We start from the raw sequence: 17,770 nt of genomic DNA on the forward strand, positions 1-17,770 counted from the left end.
TAACTGCGACCTCCACCTCTCTTCCAAGGGGCATTTAAACTGTCTTGTTAAGCTACTTCGACCTGCACGTCTCTTCCAAGGGGCATTTAAATCGTCTTGGTAAGCTACTGCGACCTGCAAACCACTTCCAAGGGGCATTTAAAACATCTTGTTAAGCTACTGCGACCTGCACGTCTCTTCCAAGGGGCATTTAAACTGTCTTGTTAAGCTACTGCTACCTTCACCGCTCTTCCAAGGGGCATTTAAACCATCTTGTTAAGCTACTGCGACCTCCACCGCTCTTCCAAGGGTCATTTAAACTGTCTTGTTAAGCTACTGCGACCTGCACGTCTCTTCCAAGGGGCATTTAAATCATCTTGGTAAGCTACTGCGACCTGCAAGCCTCTTCCAAGGGGCATTTAAAACGTCTTGTTAAGCTACTGCGACCTGCACGTCTCTTCCAAGGGGCATTTAAACTGTCTTGTTAAGCTACTGCGACCTTCACCGCTTTTCCAAGGGACATTTAATCCATATTGTTAAGCTATTGCGACCTGCACGTCTCGTACAAGGTGCATTTAAACTGTCTTGTTAAGCTACTGCGACCTCCACGTCTCTTCCAAGTGGCATTTAAACCATCTTGTTAAGCTACTGCAACCTGCACGTCTCTTCCAAGGGGCATTTAAACCGTCTTGTTAAGCAACTGCGACCTGCACGTCTCTTCCAAGGGGCATTTAAACCATCTTGTTAAGCTACTGCGACCTGCACGTCTCTTCTAAGGGGCATTTAAAGCGTCTTATTAAGCTACTGCGACCTGCATGTCTCTTCCAAAGGGCATTTAAACTGTCTTGTTAAGCTACTGCGACCTCCAACGCTCTTCCAAGGGGCATTTAAACCGTCTTGTTAAGCTACTGCGACCTCCACATCTCTTCCAAGGGACATTTAAACCGTCTTGTTAAGCTACTGCGACCTGAACGTGTCTTCCGAGGGGCATTTAAAACGTCTTGTTAAGCTACTGCGTCTTGCACGTCTCTTCCAAGGGGCATTTAAACCGTCTTGTTAAGCTATTGTAACCACCACCACTTTTCCAAGGGGCATTTAAACCGTCTTGTTAAGCTACTGCGACCTGCACGTCTCTTCCAAGGGGCATTTAAACCATCTTGTTAAGCTACTGCGACCTGCACGTCTCTTCCAAGGGGCATTTAAACAGTCTTATTAAGCTACTGCGACCTGCACGTCTCTTCCAAGGGGCATTTAAACTGTCTTGTTAAGCTACTGCGACCTCCACCGCTCTTCCAAGGGGCATTTAAACAGTCTTGTTAAGCTGCTGCGACCTTCACATCTCTTCCAAGGGGCATTTAAACCATCTTGTTAAGCTACTGCGACCTGCACGTGTCTTCCAAGGGGCATTTAAACCGTCTTGTTAAGCTACTGCGACTTGCACGTCTCTTCCAAGGGGCATTTAAACCGTCTTGTTAAGCTATTGTAACCACCAGCACTTTTCCAAGGGTCATTTAAACCGTCTTGTTAAGCTACTGCGACCTGCACGTCTCTTCCATGGGGCATTTAAACCGTCTTGTTAAGCTACTGCGACCTGCATGTCTCTACCAAGGGACATTTAAACTGTCTTGTTAAGATACTGTGACCTTCACGTCTCTTCCAAGGGGCATTTAAACAGTCTTGTTAAGCTGCTGCTACCTGCATGTCTCTTCCAAGGGGCATTTAAACTGTCTTGTTAAGCTACTGCTACCTTCACCGCTCTTCCAAGGGGCATTTAAACCATCTTGTTAAGCTACTGCGACCTCCACCGCTCTTCCAAGGGTCATTTAAACTGTCTTGTTAAGCTACTGCGACCTGCACGTCTCTTCCAAGGGGCATTTAAATCATCTTGGTAAGCTACTGCGACCTGCAAGCCTCTTCCAAGGGGCATTTAAAACGTCTTGTTAAGCTACTGCGACCTGCACGTCTCTTCCAAGGGGCATTTAAACTGTCTTGTTAAGCTACTGCGACCTTCACCGCTCTTCCAAGGGACATTTAATCCATCTTGTTAAGCTATTGCGACCTGCACGTCTCGTACAAGGTGCATTTAAACTGTCTTGTTAAACTACTGCGACCTCCACGTCTCTTCCAAGTGGCATTTAAACCATCTTGTTAAGCTACTGCGACCTGCACGTCTCTTCCAAGGGGCATTTAAACCGTCTTGTTAAGCTACTGCGACCTGCACGTCTCTTCCAAGGGGCATTTAAACCATCTTGTTAAGCTACTGCGACCTGCACGTCTCTTCTAAGGGGCATTTAAAGCGTCTTATTAAGCTACTGCGACCTGCATGTCTCTTCCAAGGGGCATTTAAACTGTCTTGTTAAGCTACTGCGACCTCCAACGCTCTTCCAAGGGGCATTTAAACCGTCTTGTTAAGCTACTGCGACCTCCACATCTCTTCCAAGGGGCATTTAAACCGTCTTGTTAAGCTACTGCGACCTGAACGTGTCTTCCGAGGGGCATTTAAAACGTCTTGTTAAGCTACTGCGTCTTGCACGTCTCTTCCAAGGGGCATTTAAACCGTCTTGTTAAGCTATTGTAACCACCACCACTTTTCCAAGGGGCATTTAAACCGTCTCGTTAAGCTACTGCGACCTCCACCGCTCTTCCAAGTGGCATTTAAACCATCTTGTTAAGCTACTGCGACCTGCATGTCTCTCCCAAGAGGCATTTAAACCGTCTTGTTAAGCTACTGCGACCTGCATGTCTCTTCCAAGGGGCATTTAAACCGTCTTGTTAAGCTACTGCGACCTGCATGTCTCGTCCAAGGGGCATTTAAACCATCTTGTTAAGCTACTGCGACCTGCACGTCTCTACCAAGGGGCATTTAAACTGTCTTCTTAAGCTACTGCGACCTCCACCGCTCTTCCAAGGGGCATTTAAACCGTCTTGTTAAGCTACTGCGACCTGCACGTGTCTTCCAAGGGGCATTTAAACCGTCTTGTTAAGCGACTGCGACCTGCACGTCTCTTCCATGGGGCATTTAAACCGTCTTGTTAAGCTACTGCAACCTGCATGTCTCTACCAAGGGACATTTAAACCGTCTTGTTAAACTACTGCGACCTGTATATCTCTTTCAAGGGGCATTTAAACAACCTTGTTAAGCTGCTGCGACCTGCATGTCTCTTCCAAGGGGCATTTAAACTGTCTTGTTAAGCTACTGCTACCTCCACCGCTCTTCCAAGGGGCATTTAAACTGTCTTGTTAAGTTACTGCGACCTCCACCGCTCTTCCAAGGGGCATTTAAACAGTCTTGTTAAGTTGCTGCGACCTTCACATCTCTTCCAAGGGTCATTTAAACCATCTTGTTAAGCTACTGCGACCTGCACGTGTCTTCCAAGGGGCATTTAAACCGTCTTGTTAAGCTACTGCGACTTGCACGTCTCTTCCAAGGGGCATTTAAACCATCTTGTTAAGCTATTGTAACCACCAGCACTTTTCCAAGGGTCATTTAAACCGTCTTGTTAAGCTACTGCGACCTGCACGTCTCTTCCATGGGGCATTTAAACCGTCTTGTTAAGCTACTGCGACCTGCATGTCTCTACCAAGGGACATTTAAACTGTCTTGTTAAGATACTGCGACCTTCACGTCTCTTCCAAGGGGCATTTAAACAGTCTTGTTAAGCTGCTGTGACCTGCATGTCTCTTCCAAGGGGCATTTAAACTGTCTTGTTAAGCTACGGCGACCTCCACCGCTCTTCCAAGGGGCATTTAAACTGTCTTGTTAAGCAACTGCGACCTGCATATCTCTGCCAAGGGGCATTTAAATCATCTTGGTAAGCTACTGCGACCTGCACGTCTTGTCCAATGGGAATTTAAACTGTCTCGTTAAGCTACTGCGACCTCCACCGCTCTTCCAAGTGGCATTTAAACCATCTTGTTAAGCTACTGCGACCTGCATGTCTCTCCCAAGAGGCATTTAAACCGTCTTGTTAAGCTACTGCGACCTGCACGTCTTGTCCAAGGGGCATTTAAACTGTCTTCTTAAGCTACTGCGACCTCCACCGCTCTTCCAAGGGGCATTTAAACCGTCTTGTTAAGCTACTGCGACCTCCACATCTCTTCCAAGGGGCATTTAAACCATCTTGTTAAGCTACTGTAACCTCCACCACTTTTCCAAGGTGCATTTAAACCGTCTTGTTAAGCTACTGCGACCTCCACCGCTCTTCCAAAGAGCATTTTAACTGTCTTGTTAAGCTACTGTGACCTGCACGTCTCTACCAAGGGGCATTTAAACCGTCTTGTTAAGCTACTGCGACCTCCACTGCTCTTCCAAGGGGCATTTAATCCATCTTGTTAAGCTACTGCGACCTGCACGCCGCTTCCAAGGGGCATTTAAACCGTCTTGTTAAGCTACTGCGACCTGCACGTCTCTTCCAAGGGGCATTTAAACCGTCTTGTTAAGCTACTGCAAGTAAACAATGGTGCAGCGGTCTCAGGGAGCGCCAAAGGAATACTGGACAATTTAATAGATGTCAACCGACTTTTGTTCTTCCTCCAATACCACTGCCACAACGCGTTTCAACGGTCTAAGCCGTCTTCATCAGGTGGGGTAAAGGGGAAGGTAACATTCCCCTTTACCCCACCTGATGAAGACGGCTTAGACCGTTGAAACGCGTTGTGGCAGTGGTATTGGAGGAAGAATAAAAGTCGGTTGACATCTATTAAATTGTCCAGTATTCCTTTGGCGCTCCCTGAGACCGCTGCACCATTGTTTACTTGTGAAATATCTCCATACGGAGCCAAAGCGGCAGGAGCAGCCTGGTCTATTTGGATGTTTGAGGACCTGCGGTTATCCAGCCACCGGGTTAAACTACTGAGGACCTGCGGTGACGTAGTATCTGGTCCAGCAGGATCGTGTGACCACTTGAGGAGCACGGAGTTGCGAGGCAAACACCGACAGGACGGTACTACAAATAGAGGTGACCCGGAGCCTCATTAATCACACGCTTAATCTTGGTTGTGTAGACGTACACAACCATCACAGGTGAGTGTACTGGCACTTTTTAAATTAATTATATAGCCCTGTGAGTCTACACATGCGCCCTTTCTTTTCTTTTCACTTGTTAAGCTACTGCGACCTACACTTCTCTGCCTAGGGGCATTTAAACCGTCTTGTTAAGCTACTGCGACCTGCACGTCTCTTCCAAGGGGCATTTAAACCATCTTTTTAAGCTACTGCGACCTGCACGTCTCTTCCAAGGGGCATTTAAACCGTCTTGTTAAGCTGCTGCGACCTGCATGTCTCTTCCAAGGGGCACTTAAACCGTCTTGTTAAGCTACTGCGACCTCCTCCGCTCTTCCAAGGGGCATTTTAACCGTCTTGTTAAGCTACTGCGACCGGCACGTCTCTTCCAAGGCGCATTTAAACCATCTTGTTAATCTACTGCGACCTCCACCTCTTTTCCAAGGGGCATTTAAAACTTCCTGTTAAGCTACTGCGACCTGCACGTCTCTTCCAAGGGGCATTTAAACCGTCTTGTTAAGCTACTGCGACCTCCACCGCTTTTCCAAGGGGCATTTAAACCATCTGGTTAAGCTACTGCGACCTGCACGTCTCTTCCAAGGGGCATTTAAACCGTCTTGTTAAGCTACTGCGACCTCCACCGCTTTTCCAAGGGGCATTTAAGTCGTCGTGTTAAGCTGCTGTAACCTCCACCTCTTTTCCAAGGGGAATTTAAACCATCTTGTTAAGCTACTGCGACCTGCATGTCTCTTCCAAGTGACATTTAAACCATCTCGTTAAGCTACTGGGACCTGCACGTCTCTTCCAAGGGGCATTTAAACCGTCTTGTTAAGCTGCTGCAACCTGCATGTCTCTTCCAAGGGGCACTTAAACCGTCTTGTTAAGCTACTGCGACCTCCATCGCTCTTCCAAGGGGCATTTAAACCGTCTTGTTAAGCTACTGCGACCTGCACGTCTCTTCCAAGGGGCATTTAAACCGTCTTTTTAAGCTACTGCGACCTCCACCGCTCTTCCAAGGGGCATTTTAACCGTCTTGTTAAGCTACTGCGACCTGCACGTCTCTTCCAAGGGACATTTAAACAATCTTGTTAATCTACTGCGACCTCCATCGCTTTTCCAAGGGGCATTTAAATCGTCTTGTTAAGCTACTTCGACCTGCACGTCTCTTCCAAGGGGCATTTAAACCGTCTTGGTAAGCTGCTGCGATCTGCACGTCTCTACCAAGGGGCATTTAATCCGTCTTGTTAAGCTACTACGACCTCCACCGCTCTTACAAGGGTCATTTAAACCGTCTTGTTAAGCTACTGCGACCTGCATGTTTCTTCCAAGGGGCATTTAAACCGTCTTGTTAAGCTACTGAGACCTGCACGTTTCTTCCAAGGGGCATTTAAACCATCTTGTTAAGCTACTGCGACCTGCACGTCTCTTCCAAGGGGCATTTAAATCATCTTGTTATGCTACTGCGACCTCCACCGCTTTTCAAAGGGGCATTTAAACCATCTTGTTAAGCTACTGGGACCTGCACGTCTCTTCCACGGGCCATTTAAACCGTCTTATTAAGCTACTGTGACCTGCACGTCTCTACCAAGGGGCATTTAAACCATCTTGTTAAGCTACTGCGACCTCCACTGCTCTTCCAAGGGGCATTTAAACCGTCTTGTTTAGCTACTGCGACCTGCGCGTCTCTACCAATGGGCATTTAAACCGTCTTGTTAATCTACTGCGCCATGCACGTCTCTTCCAAGGGGCATTTAAACCGTCTTGTTAAGCTCCTGCGACCTGCACGTCTCTTCCAAGGGGCATTTAAACCGTCTTGTTAAGCTAATGCGACCTTCACCGCTCTTCCAAAGGGCATTTTAACCGTCTTGTTAAGCTACTGTGACCTGCAGGTCTCTACCAAGGGGCATTTAAACCGTCTTGTTAAGCTACTGCGACCTCCACTGCTCTTCCAAAGGGCATTTTAACTGTCTTGTTAAGCTACTTCGACCTGCACGTCTCTTCGAAGGGGCATTTAACAGACTTGTTAGGCTGCTGCGACCTGCAGATCTCTACCAAGGGGCATTTAGCCATCTTGTTAAGCTACTGCGACGGGCTCGTCTCTTCCAAGGGGCATTTAACAGACTTGTTAGGCTGCTGCGACCTGCATGTCTCTTCCAAGGGCCATTTAAACTGACTTGTTTAGCTACTGTGACCCCCAGCACTCTTCCATGGGGCATTTAAACCGTCTTGTTAAGCTACTGCGATATGCTAGCCTCTTCCAAGGGGCATTTAAACCGTCTTGGTAAGCTACTGCGACATGCTAGCCTCTTCCAAGGGGCATTTAAACCGTCTTGTTAAGCTACTGCGACCTGCACGTCTCTTCAAAGGGGCATTTAAACTATCTTGTTAAGCTACTGTGACCTCCACCGTTCTTCCAAGGGGCATTTAAACCGCCTTGTTAAGCTACTCTGACCTGCACGTCTTTTCCAAGGGGCATTAAAACCGTCTTGTTAAGCTACTGCGACTTGCACGTCTCTTCCAAGGGGCATTTAAACCGTCTTGTTAAGCTACTGTAAACTCCACCACTTTTCTAAAGGGCATATAAACCGTCTTGTTAAGCTACTGCGACCTGCACGTCTCTTCCAAGGGGCATTTAAACCGCTGTGTTAAGCTGCTGCGACCTGCAAGTCTCTTCCAAGGGGCATTTAAACTGTCTTGTTAAGCTACTTCGACCTCCACCTCTCTTCCAAAGGGTATTTAAACCGTCTTGTTAAGCTACTGCGACCTACTCGTGTCTTCCAAGCGCATTTAAACCGTCTTTTTAAGTTTCTGTGACCTGCACGCCTCTTCCAAGGAGCATTTAAACCGTCTTGTTAAGCTTCTCCGACCTGCACGTCTCTTCCAAGTGGCATTTATACCGTCTTGTTAAGCTTCTCCGACCTGCACGTCTCTTCCAAGGGGCATTTAAACCGTCTTGTTAAGCTACTGCAACCTCCACTGCTATGCCAAGGGGCATTTAAACCTTCTTGTTAAGCTACTGTAACCTCCACCACTTTTCCAAAGTGCATTTAAACCGTCTTGTTAAGCTACTGCGACCTCCACCGCTCTTTCAAAGGGCATTTTAACACGTCTGTTCCAACGGGCATTTAAACCATCTTGTTAATCTACTGCGACCTCCAACGCTCTTCCAAGGGGCATTTAAACTGTCTTGGTAAGCTGCTGCGATCTGCACGTCTCTACCAAGGGGTTATTTAATCCATCTTGCTAAGCTACTACGACCTACACCGCTCTTCCAAGGGGCATTTAAACCGTCTTTTTAAGCTACTGCGACCTGCATATCTCTTCCAAGGGGCATTTAAACCTTCTTGTTAAGCTACTGCGACCTGTAAGTCTCTTTCAAGGGGCATTTAAACTGTATTGTTAAGCTTCTGCGACCTGCAGGTCTCTTCCAAGGGGCAATTAAATCGTCATGTTAAGCTACTGCGACCTCCACCGCTCTTCCAAGGGGCATTTAAACCGTCTTGTTTAGCTACTGCGACCTGCACGTCTCTACCAAGGGGCATTTAAACCGTCTTGTTAATCTACTGCGCCGTGAACTTCTCTTCCAAGGGACATTTAAACCGTCTTGTTAAGCTACTGCGACCTGCACGTCTCTTCCAAGGGGCATTTAAACCGTCTTGTTAAGCTACTGCGACCTCCACCGCTCTTCCAAAGGGCATTTTAACCATCTTGTTAAGCTACTGTGACCTGCACGTCTGTACCAAGGGGCATTTAAACTGTCTTGTTAAGCTACTACCACCACCACTGCTCTTCCAAGGGGCATTTAAACCGTCTTGTTAAGCTTCTGCGACCTGCACGTCTCTTCCAAGGGGCATTTAAACCGTCTTGATAAGCTACTGTGACCTGCATGTCTCTTCCAAGGGGCATTTAAACTGTCTTGTTAAGCTACTGCGACCTCCACCGCTCTGCAATGTGGCAATTAAACCATCTTATTAAGTTACTATAACCTCCACCACTTTTCCAAGGTGGCATTTAAACCGTCTTGTTAAGCTACTGCGACCTGCACGTCTCTTCCAAGGGGCATTTAAACCGTCTTGTTAAGCTACTGCGACCTGCACGTCTCTTCCAACGGGCATTTAAATCGTCTTGTTAAGCTACTGCGACCTCCACCGCTTTTCAAATGGGCATTTAAACCATCTTGTTAAGCTACTGGGTCCTGCACGTCTCTTCGAAGGGGCATTTAAACCGTCTTATTAAGCTACTGTGACCTGCACGTCTCTTGCAAGGGGCAATTAAAACGTCTTGTTAATCTACTGGGCCATGCATGTCTCTTCCAAGGGACATTTAAACCGTCTAGTTAAGCTACTGCGACCTGCACGTCTCTTCCAAGGGGCATTTAAACCGTCTTGTAAAGCTACTGCGACCTCCACCTCTCTTCCAAAGGGCATTTTAACAGTCTTGTTAAGCTACTGTGACCTGCATGTCTCCACCAATGGGCATTTAAACCGTCTTGTTAAGCTACTGCGACCTCCACGTCTCTTCCAAGGGGCATTTAATCCATCTTGTTAAGCTACTGCGACCTGCACGTCTCTTCGAAGGGGCATTTAAACCGTCTTGTTAAGCTACTGCGAACTGCACGTCTCCTACAAGGGGCATTTAAACCGTCTTGTTAAGCTTCTGCGACCTGCACGTCTCTTCCAAGGGGCATTTAAACAGACTTGTTAAGCTACTGTGATCTGCATGTCTCTTCCAAGGGGCATTTAAACTGTCTTGTTAAGCTACTGCGACCTCCACCGCTCTGCCAAGGGTCATTTAAACAATCTTGTTAAGCTACTGTAACCTCTACCACTTTTCCAAAGGGCATTTAAACCGTCTTGTTAAGCTACTGTGACCTGCACGTCTCTTCCATGGGGCATTTAAACCGTCTTGTTAAGCTAGTGCGACCTGCATATCTCTACCAAGGGGCATTTAAACCATCTTGTTAAGATACTGCGACCTGCACGTCTCTTCCAAGGGGTATTTGAACAGTCTTGTTTAGCTGCTGCGACCTGCATGTCTCTTCCAAGGAGCATTTAAACTGACTTGTTAAGCTACTGCGACCCCCACCGCTTTTCCAAGGGGCATTTAAACCGTCTTGTTAAGCTTATGCGACCTGCACGTCTCTTCCAAGCTGCATTTAAACAGCCTTGTTAAGCTACTGTGACCTGCATGTCTCTTCCAAGGGGCATTTAAACTGTCTTGTTAAGCTACTGCGACCTTCACCGCTCTGCCAAGGGTCATTTAAACCATCTTGTTAAGCTGCTGCCACCTGCATGTCTCTTCCAAGGGGCATTTAAACCGTCTTGTTAAACTTCTGTCGCCTACACGTGTCTTCTAAGGGGCATTTAAGCCGTCTTGTTAAGCTACTGCGACTTGCACGTCTCTTCCAAGGGGCATTTAAACTATCTTGTTAAGCTACCTCGACCTGCACGTCTCTTCCAAGGGGCAATTAAACTGTCTTGTTAAGCTACTGCAACCTCCACCTCTCTTTCAAGGGGCATTTAAACCATCTTGTTAAGCTACTGCGACCTGCAAGTGTCTTCCAAGGAGCATTTAAACCCTATTTTTAAGCTACTGCGACTTGAACGTCTCTTCCAAGGGGCATTTAAACCGTCTTGTTAAGCTACTGTAACCTCCACTACTTTTCTAAGGGGCATCTAAACAGCCTTGTGAAGCTACTGCGACCTGCAAGTCTCTTCCAAGGGGCATTTAACCGTCTTGTTAAGCTACTGCGACTTGCATGTCTCTTCCAAGGGCTATTTAAACTGTCTTGTTAAGCAACTGCGACCTACACCACTTTTCCAAGGGGAATTTAAACCGTCTTGTTAAGCTACTGCGACCTGCTTGTCTCTTCCAAGGGGCATTTAAACTGTCTTGTTAAGCTACTGCGACCTCCACCTCTCTTCCAAGGGGCATTTAAACCATCTTGTTAAGCTACTGCGACCTGCACGTCTCTTCCAAGGGACTTTTAAACCGTCTTGTTAAGCTACTGCGACCTGCACATCTCTTCTAAGGGGCATTTAAACCATCTTGTTAAGCTACTGCGACCTGCACGTCTCTACCAAGGGGCATTTAAACTGTCTTGTTAAGCTACTACCACCACCACTGCTCTTCCAAGGGGCATTTAATCCATCTTGTTAAGCTACTGCGACCTGTACGTCTCTTCGAAGGGGCATTTAAACCTTCTTGTTAAGCTACTGAGAACTGCATGTCTCTTCGAAAGGGCATTTAAACCTTCTTGTTAAGCTTCTGCGACCTGCACGTCTCTTCCAAGGGGCATTTAAACATTCTTGTTAAGCTACTGTGACCTGCATGTCTCTTCCAAGGGGCATTTAAACTGTATTGTTAAGCTACTGCGACCTCCACCGCTCTGCCAAGGGGCATTTAAACCATCTTGTTAAGTTACTATAACCTCCACCACTTTTCCAAGTGGCATTTAAACCGTCTTGTTAAGCTACTGGGACCTGCACGTCTCTTCCAATGGGCATTTAAACCGTCTTATTAAGCTACTGTGACCAGCACGTCTCTTCCAAGGGGCAATTAAACCGTCTTGTTAATCTACTGCGCCATGCATGTCTCTTCCAAGGGACATTTAAACCGTCTTGTTAAGCTAATGCGACCTGCACGTCTCTTCCAAGGGGCATTTAAATCGTCTTGTAAAGCTACTGCGACCTCCACCACTCTTCCAAAGGGCATTTTAACAGTCTTGTTAAGCTACTGTGACCTGCATGTCTCTACCAAGGGGCATTTAAACCGTCTTGTTAAGCTACTGCGACCTACACTGCTCTTCCAAGGGGCATTTAATCCATCTTGTTAAGCTACTACGACCTGCACGTCTCTTCGAAGGGGCATTTAAACCGTCTTGTTAAGCTACTGCGAACTGCACGTCTCTTCCAAGGGGCATTTAAACCGTCTTTTTAAGCTGCTGCGACCTGCATGTCTCTTCCAAGGGGCATTTAAACTGTCTTGTTAAGCTACTGTGACCCCCACCGCTCTTCCAAGGGCATTTACATCGTCTTGGTAAGCTACTGCGATGTGCAAGCCTCTTCCAAGTGGCATTTAAACCGTCTTGTTAAGCTACTGCCACCTGCAAGTCTCTTCCAAGGGGCATTTAAACTGTCTTGTTAAGCTACTGCGACCTCCACCGCTCTTCCAAGGTGCATTTAAACCATCTTGTTAAGCTACTGCGACCTGCACGTCTCTTCCAAGGGACATTTAAACCGTCTTGTTAAGCTACTGCGACCTGCCCGTCTTTTCTAAGGGGCATTTAAACCGTCTTGTTAAGCTAAAGCGACTTGCACGTCTCTTCCAAGGGTCAATTAAGCTGTCTTGTTAAGCTACTGCGACCTGCATGTCTCTTCCAAGGGGCATTTAATCTTTCTTGTTAAGCTACTGCGACCTGCACGTCTCTTCCAAGGGGCATTTAAACCCTCTTGTTAAGCTACTGCGACCTGCACGTCTCTTGAGAGGGGCACTTAAACCCTCATGTTTAGCTACTGCTACCTGCAAGTCTCTTCCATGGGGCATTTAAACCATCTTGTTAAGCTACTGCGACCTGCACGTCTCTTCCAAGGGGCATTTAAACCGTCTTATTAAGCTACTGCGACCTCCACCGCTCTTCCAAGGGACATTTAAACCGTCTTGTTAAGCTACTGCTACCTGCACTTCTCTTCCAAGGGGCATTTGAACAGTCTTGTTTAGCTGCTGCGACCTGCATGTCTCTTCCAAGGGGCATTTAAACTAACTTGTTAAGCTACTGCGACCTGCACCTCTCTTCCAAGGGGCATTTAAATCATCTTGATAAGCTACTGCGACCTGCACGTCTCTTCCAAGGGGCATTTAAACCGTCTTGTTAAGCTACTGCGACCTGCAAGTGTCTTCCAAGGCGCATTTAAACCCTCTTTTTAAGCTACTGCGACTTGAACGTCTCTTCCAAGGGGCATTTAAATCGTCTTGTTAAACTACTGTAACCTCCACTACTTTTCCAAGGGATATTTAAACTGTCTTGTTAAGCAACTGCGACCTCCACCGCTCTGCCAAGGGGCATTTAAACCGTCTTGTTAAGCCACTGTAACCTCCACCACTTTTACAAGGGGAATTTAAACCGTCTTGTTAAGCTACTGTAACCTTCACCACTTTTCCAAGGGGCATTTAAACCGTCTTGTTAAGCTACTGCGACCTGCATGTCTCTTCCATGGGGCATTTAAACTGTCTTGTTAAGCTACTGCGACCTCCACCGCTCTGCCAAGTGTCATTTAAACAATCTTGTTAAGCTACTGTAACCTCCACCACTTTTCCAAGGGGCATTTAAACCATCTTGTTAAGCTACTGCGACCTGCACGTCTCTTCCCTGGGGCATTTAAACCGTCTTGTTAAGCTACTGCTACCTGCAGTTCTCTTCCAAGGGGCATTTGAACAGTCTTGTTTAGCTGCTGCGACCTGCATGTCTTTTCCAAGGGGCATTTAAACTAACTTGTTAAGCTACTGCTACCTTCACCTCTCTTCCTAGGGGCATTTAAATCATCTTGATAAGCTACTGCGACCTGCACCTTTCTGCCAAGGGGCATTTAAATCATCTTGATAAGCTACTGCGACCTGCACGTCTCTTCCAAGGGGCATTTAAACCGTCTTGTTAAGCTACTGCGACCTCCACGTCTCTTCCAATGGGCATTTAAACCATCTTGTTAAGCTGCTGCTATCTGCACCTCGACCTGCACGTCTCTTCAAAGGGGCATTTAAACTGTCTTGTTAAGCTACTGCAACCTCCACCTCTCTTCCAAGGGGCATTTAAACCGTCTTTTTAAGCTACTGCGACCTGCTCGTCTCTTCCAAGGGGCATTTAAACCGTCTTGTTAAGCTACTGCGACCTGCAAGTCTCTTCCAAGGCGCATTTAAACCCTCTTTTTAAGCTACTGCGACTTGAACATCTCTTCCAAGGGGCATTTAAACCGTCTTGTTAAGCTACTGTAACCTCCACTACTTTTCTAAGGGGAATCTAAACAGCCTTGTGAAGTTACTGCGACCTGCAAGTCTCTTCCAAGGTGCATTTAAACGTCTTATTAAGCTACTGCGACTTGCATGTCTCTTCCAAGGGCCATTTAAACTGTCTTGTTAAGCAACTGCGACCTCCACCGCTCTGCCAAGGGGCATTTAAACCGTCTTGTTAAGTTACTATAACGTCCACCACTTTTCCAAGGTGGCATTTAAACCGTCTTGTTAAGCTACTGCGACCTGCACGTCTCTTCCAAGGGGCATTTAAACCGTCTTGTTAAGCTACTGCGACCTGCACGTCTCTTCCAAGGGGCATTTAAATCGTCTTGTTAAGCTACTGCGACCTCCACCGCTTTTCAAAGGGGCATTTAAACCATCTTGTTAAGCTACTGGGACCTGCACGTCTCTTCCAAGGGGCATTTAAACCGTCTTATTAAGCTACTGTGACCTGCACGTCTCTTCCAAGGGGCAATTAAACCATCTTGTTAATCTACTGCGCCATGCATGTCTCTTCCAAGGGACATTTAAACCGTCTTGTTAAGCTACTGCGACCTGCATGTCTCTTCCAAGGGGCATTTAAACCGTATTGTAAAGCTACTGCGACATACACCTCTCTTCCAAAGGGCATTTTAACAGTCTTGTTAAGCTAATGTGACCTGCATGTCTCTACCAAGGGGCATTTAAACCGTCTTGTTAAGCTACTGCGACCTACACTGCTCTTCCAAGTGGCATTTAATCCATCTTGTTAAGCTACTACGACCTGCACGTCTCTTCGAAGGGGCATTTAAACCGTCTTGTAAAGCTACTGCGAACTGCACGTCTCTTACAAGGGGCATTTAAACTGTCTTGTTAAGCTACTGCAAACTCCACCTCTCTTCCAAGGGGCATTTAAACCGTCTTTTTAAGCTACTGCGACCTGCTCGTCTCTTCCAAGGGGCATTTAAACCGTCTTGTTAAGCTACTGCGACCTGTAAGTCTCTTCCAAGGCGCATTTAAACCCTCTTTTTAAGCTACTGCGACTTGAACATCTCTTCCAAGGGGCATTTAAACCGTCTTGTTAAGCTACTGTAACCTCCACTACTTTTCTAAGGGGCATCTAAACAGCCTTGTGAAGCTACTGCGACCTGCAAGTCTCTTCCAAGGGGCATTTAAACGTCTTGTTAAGCTACTGCGACTTGCATGTCTCTTCCAAGGGCCATTTAAACTGTCTTGTTAAGCAACTGCGACCTCCACCGCTCTGCCAAGGGGCATTTAAACCGTCATGTTAAGTTACTATAACGTCCACCACTTTTCCAAGGTGGCATTTAAACCGTCTTGTTAAGCTACTTCGACCTGCACGTCTATTCCAAGGGGCATTTAAACCGTCTTGTTAAGCTACTGCGACCTGCACGTCTCTTCCAAGGGGCATTTAAATCATCTTGTTAAGCTACTGCGACCTCCACCGCTTTTCAAAGGGGCATTTAAACCATCTTGTTAAGCTACTGGGACCTGCACGTCTCTTCCAAGGGGCATTTAAACCGTCTTATTAAGCTACTGTGACCTGCACGTCTCTTCCAAGGGGCAATTAAACCATCTTGTTAATCTACTGCGCCATGCATGTCTCTTCCAAGGGACATTTAAACCGTCTTGTTAAGCTACTGCGACCTGCACGTCTCTTCCAAGGGGCATTTAAACCGTCTTGTAAAGCTACTGGGACCTCCACCTCTCCTCCAAAGCGCATTTTAACAGTCTTGTTAAGCTACTGCGACCTACACTGCTCTTCCAAGGGGCATTTAATCCATCTTTTTAATCTACTACGACCTGCACGTCTCTTCGAAGGGGCATTTAAACTGTCTTGTTAAGCTACTGCGAACTGCACGTCTCTTACAAGGGGCATTTAAACCGTCTTGTTAAGCTTCTGCGACCTGCACGTCTCTTCCAAGGGGCATTTAAACAGTCTTGTTAAGTTACTGTGACCTGCATGTCTCTTCCAAGGGGCATTTAAACTGTCTTGTTAAGCTACTGCGACCTTCACCGCTCTGCCAAGGGTCATTTAAACAATCTTGTTAAGCTACTGTAACCTCCACCACTTTTCCAAGGGGCATTTAAACCGTCTTGTTAAGCTACTGCGACCTGCACGTCTCTTCCATGGGGCATTTAAACCGTCTTGTTAAGCTACTGCGACCTGCATATCTCTACCAAGGGGCATTTAAACCGTCTTGTTAAGATACTGCGACCTGCATGTCTCTTCCAATGGGCATTTGAACAGTCTTGTTTAGCTGCTGCGACCTGCATGTCTCTTCCAAGGGGCATTTAAACTGACTTGTTAAGCTACTGCGACCCCCACCGCTTTTCCAAAGGGCATTTAAACCGTCTTGTTAAGCTTATGCGACCTGCACGTCTCTTCCAAGGGGCATTTAAACAGTCTTGTTAAGCTATTGTGACCTGCATGTTGTAACGGGTCTGGGAGGCGGAACCTCTGAGCTACTATACAAGGGGGCGGTCCTTGTAAGGGAGCGGGTGGCGACCAGGCAGGCAGTCACAGCAGGTGACCGGGACAGTCTCTGGAAGAACGGGCAGGAGGTCACGGCAAGTGACCGGGGCAGTCTCTGGATGAACGGGCAGATGGTCACGGCAAGTGACCGGGGCAGTCTCTGGATGAACGGGCAAATGGTCCCGGCAAGTGACCGGGGCAGTCTCTGGATGAACGGGCAGATGGTCACGGCAAGTGACCGGGGCAGTCTCTGGGTAAAGGGTTGGTACGACCTGTGGCGGCTGATGGTAGACGTGAGCTCCCAGGTGAGCAGGCAAGAGTCTCTGAATAAACGGGTGGTCACAGCATGTGACGGCGGAGCCTCCAGGAAGACCAACAGACAGGCGGCAGATGAGCGCTCCCAGGTGAGCGGGCAGAAGTCTCTGGACAGGCGGGTGGTCACAGCACGTGACGGCAGAGCCTCCAGGTAGGCTAGCAGACAGGCAGCAGATGAGCGTTCCCAGGTGAGCGGGCAGGAGTCACTGGACAGGCAGATGGTCACAGCACGTGACGGCGGAGCCTCCAGGTAGGCTAGCAGGCAGGTAGCAGATGTGCGCTCCCAGGTGAGCGGGCAAGCTGGTCCATAGACAGACTGACAGGAGTTGGAAGGCAGACCGTCGGACCTCAGGCAAGCAGGCAGGTAGCTGATGTGCGCTCCCAGGTGAGCGGGCAAGCTGGTCCTTAGACAGACTGACAGGAGTTGTAAGGCAGACCGTCGGACCTCAGGCTAGCAGGCAGGTAGCAGAATATCAGGCAGGAATAAGACAGCAAGCTGGCAGGAATCTGGCAGGTATCTGGCAGGTAACTGGCAACGGGACCTGAGGGCTGAAGCAGAGTAGTGAACAGTGCAACAACATTGCTCGGGCACCTCCATTTTGGAGGAGGTGCCTTATATATGGTGAAGTCCTCCGGCCATTGGCCGGGGACTCCTTAGGACGGCGCGCGCGGCCCCTTTAAGAGGGAGGGAGAGCGCGCGCGCCCTAAGCACAGTGGCCGGGAAGGAGCGCGCGCTGCCAGCAGAGCGGGAGTAGGACGCCGGGCATGGAGCAGAGAGGTGAGGGGAACAGCGTCCCTGCCTAGCAGAGGGCAGGGACGCCGGCGCTACAGTACCCCCCCCTTTAGGCCCCCCTTTTTTAGGCCAAACAGAAATTTAGCAAGGATAAGAGGGGCATGGATGTTCTCCCGGGGCTCCCACGTTCTCTCCTCAGGACCAAACCCCTTCCAATCTACTAGAAAAAAGGTCTTTCCTCTTACCCTTTTGGTGGCAA

Source organism: Phyllobates terribilis, unplaced genomic scaffold, assembly GCF_046119375.1.
Source record: "Phyllobates terribilis strain yellow unplaced genomic scaffold, ASM4611937v1 Scaffold_15__1_contigs__length_34870131, whole genome shotgun sequence".
NCBI classification, from domain to species: domain Eukaryota; kingdom Metazoa; phylum Chordata; class Amphibia; order Anura; family Dendrobatidae; genus Phyllobates; species Phyllobates terribilis.